The 5,610-nt window shown below is 46.9% G+C and overlaps 1 long non-coding RNA gene across 1 annotated transcript; it reads right to left on the reverse strand.

The window, feature by feature from the left end:
* Nucleotides 1-1,062: 1,062 nt before the first annotated feature.
* On the reverse strand, nucleotides 1,063-3,063 carry LOC121020464 (uncharacterized). Its single transcript, XR_005786141.1, has 2 exons — nucleotides 2,983-3,063; nucleotides 1,063-1,630 (listed from the first exon to the last, which is right to left on the reverse strand). It is a non-coding gene; the product is annotated as an uncharacterized LOC121020464 (long non-coding RNA).
* Nucleotides 3,064-5,610: the final 2,547 nt, after the last annotated feature.

Here is a 5,610-nt window from a genome sequence, read left to right on the forward strand (position 1 = left end):
AGCAGAGTTAGCCGAGGTCTAGAGGACAAGAGAATGGAAGAATTCCCAGGCCCCCAGAGCTTTTGCAAATTGACATCATCCATATGTATCGCCATTAATTATAATAATCATCTCCTACAACAAGTGCTCTGCTTGACCCTATGCCCATGTTTTATTTATTTATTTTTTAAGCATTTCTTCCTCCTTTATCTACTCTCTGAGCTGATTAATTAACTGCAGTGAAAGTTAAGAGAGGTCTCCGCCACATGGTCTTTTTGGCCTATCCCTGCTTCCTACTATCTTACAACACTTCTAACGCTTCTTAAAAAACAACAGTTACATTTTAGCGCCACCAACAAGAGAGCTGGCTCTGTTCTCTTAACCCCTCACTTTCCATTTTTATTGCAGTGGAGCAAGGCACCGGGATCAGAATCCAAATCCTGTCTGGGACAGGTAGCCTCTCTGGGACACATGCCCACTCTTTTTCCAGTCTATGCAAGGAGAGTGCATATTCTTGCTATGACCTTCTTAAAAGCCAACAGTATTCTCTTCCAGAGAGATATGGAATCTCATCTTTTTAGAAAAAGAAAAAAAAAAAAAAGGCTGTCCACTTTGTTGCTTCACTTATCCCTCCAACCAACACAGATGAACATCCTCTGAGGTTATCGTTGAGGTAACTTAACACGTAGTATCTCAAGTTTGTCATCCACAGTCCAAATTTCAACGATTCCTCCCTTGTCCACTACCTTAACTTACTCTCTTTACACTTAGAAATTACCTGCAAATTACCTTACTCAATGCGCATGGTGCTTTCATTACTCAACCTTTCTGAGGTCCAAGTTTTTTGTTTGGTTTATTTAGAGAGACATAGAAAGTGGGGGAGAGGCAGGGAGAGAGAGAGACAGAGAGAGGGAGAGAGAATCTTGAGTAGGCTCCCTGCCCAGTGCAGAGTCCAATTTGGGGCTCAATCTCACAACACTGAGATCATGACCTGAGCTGAAATCAAGAGTCTGACACTTAATCAGCTGAACCACTCAGGCACCCCTGAGGTCAAGTTTTTATTAAGCACTCTGTTCTACGTGAAATTCTCCCCGCCTTTGGCTTCTGTGCCTTCTCTCCTTTTTTTTTTTTTTTTTTTCTTCCCTCTTACCATTCTGATCATCCCTTGTCGGTCTTCTCTGGGGCTTTCCTTTCTACCTGCCCCCTAAATGTAGCTCTGATGCAAGCTTCATAGCTTTGATGCAGGCTGGATGGGTCCGAGGACTCAGAGGGGATTCCTTGGCTTCAGGCAGGATAGAAACCATGTGTAAGCCAAGGAGAAGTGAGAGCAGAGTTGACTGAAGATGTGGAGTGTAGACACAGAGTGTCTGGGAGACTCAGAAGGGAAAAGAGAGTGAGTCCCATCTTTGATCGGACCTGGGGTTTCTCTTGAGGGTTGTGGTACCGTGCACGTGTCTTCTCAGGCACCCAGGAACAAATGCGAATGTGTAGATGTCCTCCATGTCACTTACGCCCTGGAACCTGGGGGTCTTGATGAGCCCGTGGTCTCTGTGCTGAAGGACTCCAAAGAAATCATCAACGCCACGACCTTCACAAGGAGGACACACACGATCTGCTTCTATAAGGCCTGTGTAAGGCGGGCGTGTAGGTCCTAGCAAGAATAGAAGCAGAAAAAGGAGTGAAAAAAGCAGTTTTTCCTGGGATCTCTTTAGTTTCCCTGCCTCAGCCTCATCCCATAACCCTTTGCTCCTTTTATTCATCCCACTTTTCCAGGCGGTTTCATCTAAATTCGTGATTTCACTTACCATCCCTTCAATGACTACTCCTTAATCTATCTCTCCCCCAAAGACCTCCCTTCTGGAGCCCAGAGTTATGGATTCAGATACCTACTAAGAATCACCATTCACATGTTGATTAGATATCGTACGCTCAGCTGGGCTATCTCCGTGTACTTGGGCTGCCGTAAGAAAACACCATAGAATGAGTGGCTTAAACAACAGAAACTTCTTTTCTCACGGTTCTGGGGGCTGGGAAGTCCAAGATCAAGAGACCAGACAGTTCAGTTCCTAGCGGGGGCCTTCCTCCTGGCTGACAGACGGCAACTTCTCTCTGCGCACGCACTTGACCTTTACTCAGTGCGTGCTCACGAAGAGAGAATTCTTTGTCTTCCTTTTCTTTGAAGAGCACTGACCTCATCATGAGGGTGCCACGCTCATGGCCTTATCAACCCTAGCCGCCTCGCAAAGACCACATCTCTAAATACCAGCATCACTTTGGGGATCAGGGATCCAACATATGAATCGGGGGGTGGGGGGAGCCACAAACATTCAGGTCATAACCGAATGCCTCATCTTCCTTCCCAGACCTGCCCCACATGTGCTATGGGTCATGTCAATGGGAGGCACCACCACCCACCCAGCTGCCTGCCTGGCAACCGGGAGGGCTCTGCTTCTAGGTTCTCTGCACCTGTTTCTTCATCTGTAAAACAACAATAGTATCTCCTTCACAAAGAGTTAGATCAAATGAGTTGATACATGTAAAATGCTAATGAAATTCAGGACACTAAGTTATCAGTAATATTGACTTAGATTCTCTCTAAAATAATGTTTTTAACCAACTCCACAAAAATGCTTCAGATCCTACCTTGCATAATACCCTTGGACTAACCACCTTCCCCCGACCTCTTCCTCTGCTACCTTGACTTCCGGTAGCTCACTTCACACACGGAATACTGGGATTGCCACCTAACGAGCTTTTCTTCATTGTCTCAGCTCGCTGTCCGATCCTTTCCTCACACAGCTACGAGAGTCATCCTTTCACATTGGAGCTCCTATCAGCACATATCTCTGGCCAAGTCTTCAAGGGCGCCACATGCTTTGGGGCAAAGCTCAAATTCCTCAGCGTCATCTAAAGTGCCCTTCGTGAGATGGCTCCTGCTTACTGTCTGGCCCCTGTTGGGAGAGGCAGTCCGCATGGGGGCCGAGTGTCTCTGCACACCCTTACCAAGCATGCCAGACTGCAAGAATTGCCCTCTCCTGACACTGAGCAGTTCCTGCAGCCAGTCACATAGGGACCCAAGGAGATCCAGGTGATGACAGCATGGTCACTGTGTTTCTGCTTGCTCCCTTGGAGTGGGGGACTTGAGAGCTGCTTGCTTCAAAAGGCCTGTGCCTTTGGGTCTGGGTTCCTCAGCTTCAGAGCAAACCTACTGAATGTGTAGCATGCATCCGGGTCCATCACATGACTTCTGTGTCATCTGGGGGAAAAAGGAGGCCAGTGCAAATATGCTGAAGATAAAGCTGCTTGCTACCCCGTTAATAATAAAGTACTTTGTCTCTGACCCAGGAATCTTGTGTCATCTGCCACGATCCACAAAACCATACCAAGCTAACTTGTTAGCTTGCAAGTAGAGAAAATTCCATACCTTTCACGGTTTTTGACAGCCCTGTCTCCTCCTATCTCTTGTTCCATCTCTCATCCTATGCTCTGGTTATACTGACCTGTTTCCTGTCCCTGTGCCTTGAAAGATGCTGATCCCACTTCCCCAAATCTTATCTACTTTCTTTTCTTTTTTTTTTTTTTAAGTTTTTTTTTTTATTTTGAGAGAGAGAAAAAGAGAGAGGGTGGGTGTTTTTGTGCGAATAAGGAGGGGGGGGGGGGGAGGGTGGAGGGAGAGAGAGAATCCCAAGCAGGCTTCGCGCTATCCACGCAGAACCCCACGCGGGGCTCGAACTCACAAACCGTGAGATCAAGCCAAAGTCAAGAGCCAGACACTTAACCGACTGAGCCACCCAGGCATCTTCCCTTTATTTTTGACCAGCCAAAAGTACTATCCCCTCTAGGAAGCCTTCCAGACTTCCAGTGGGATTTTGGTGCCATTCATCTCTTCTCTCGCGGCACCCTGATCACATCTCATTAATTAGAATCCTTGCCACATTGCACCATGACTTCTTTCGCTCGCGCAGCTTCTCCACTGGAAAGGAAGCTTCTTGAAGGTAGGGGTCATGTTTTGTCTTTGCGTGCCTCGTGTCTAGAGACTTTATCCTGCAATACTTGGCATGTAAATGTTCAATACATGTTACGTGTTGGAATGAATGACTAGATCCTAATGGGTTTGACCCATCCTGAAGGATGAACCTGGAATGAAATTGTCCTCTGTTTCTCTCTTTGCCTTTCACACTTCTTTTTCTCCTTACCTTCCCATTTCTTTTTTTTTTTTTTCTATTCTAAGCTACACTCTACTCTGTGTGCTTAGCTAGACACAAATAGACTTACGTGAGGCGAAAGTATGCCTGCAGAGCAGCGAGGTGGATTCCATGCACCATATGGGAAAATTAATCTCACCTTATGTAATCAGTGCCTAAAGACAGAGACTCAAACTTCCTTCTCCCAAATTTCCTGAGAGATTGCAAACGAAATGGATTAAGTGGCGGGGATGGCGTGGCATTTATATTTTAAAATATTTTTAATTTTCTCTCTCTCTCTAACGCAGCCCTCCTGGCGACAGAGAACGGACCGTGGTGAAAGATAATTGCCTAGGAGCCTGGCCAGCTTTAGATAAATTTGCTATCGCCGCAGTGGAAAACTTGGCTTTAAATGAGCCCTCTTTTCCACCTACAGAATCCCTAGGCAGTAAAGACCATGAACCCAGAAGGTACATCCCGACATGTGTAAAATAAATGCATGCGCTAATAAATAATGTTCAATAGCGTGCATGCGTAACCCCCTGGAGGTACCTTAAAAATCAACATTTTCATAGGGAAACTGATAGTATTCTCTTTCCTGGGGAAGGTAAATGTCTTGCCCTGCTTCCTGAATCACTGTCCTGGCTCTAGCTGTGTCTTAGGAGTGAACTCAATGATAAAGTGGCTGAGGCTCCGTCCTTGTGGACTTTATTAGGGAGCCAGCTATGAAGTTGTTCTCTCGGCCTCCAACTCATCCTTGAATACTCAGCTTTGTGATTCTGGCACCGATGCTGCAAACTCCGTGTTTTTTTTGTTTTTTGGTGTTTTTTTTTTTCCCCCGCCAGTTCCCTCCACCTTTGCCTCTTCCAATAGGGAAGGGGATAGGGCATAACGGGCCGAGAAGGTCCCTTACATCTTCTTGTCTGTTTGCTACGGTCGTTAGCGTCACCCCAGCCTTACTCCTTCATAATCTTAAGGAAACTCACTCTCACGAATGGCAACCAGCCCATCTCTGGCAGCCGCACTTTGCTGGACTTTGTTTCTGGTCGCGTCCCCCTGCCCCCACCCCTCACCTGTGCCTGCTAACAGCCCTGGTGGCAGCCCGTCTGCCCTCCTGGTCACGTTTTCCTGCTTGCCTCCCCGCTCTTCCCTCTCTTCCACGGCACCCTGCGAGATCACAGGGCCGTCCCTTTATAGGACAGTGGCTAAAATAGCAACCGAGGTGAGACCGAACACTAGCAGCCAAGAAGAATATTTGCGCTTGCGGGCTTAAAAATAACCAATCTGGAATGACAGAATAGGAAAAATCCAGGTAAGACAACATTTGCTCTCGCAGGAAGTCACAAATGGCTTTACGGGTGGGTGCGCTTTTCCCGCTTGGTACCACCAGGGCTCACAGGCAAAAGTGATCTCCTGCCTTTCCTAATCTTTCCTCCCTCCAAAACGC

The sequence above is a fragment of the Herpailurus yagouaroundi genome, unplaced genomic scaffold (genome assembly GCF_014898765.1).
Source record: "Herpailurus yagouaroundi ecotype Mexico unplaced genomic scaffold, PumYag 250, whole genome shotgun sequence".
Classification (NCBI taxonomy): Eukaryota; Metazoa; Chordata; class Mammalia; order Carnivora; family Felidae; genus Herpailurus; species Herpailurus yagouaroundi.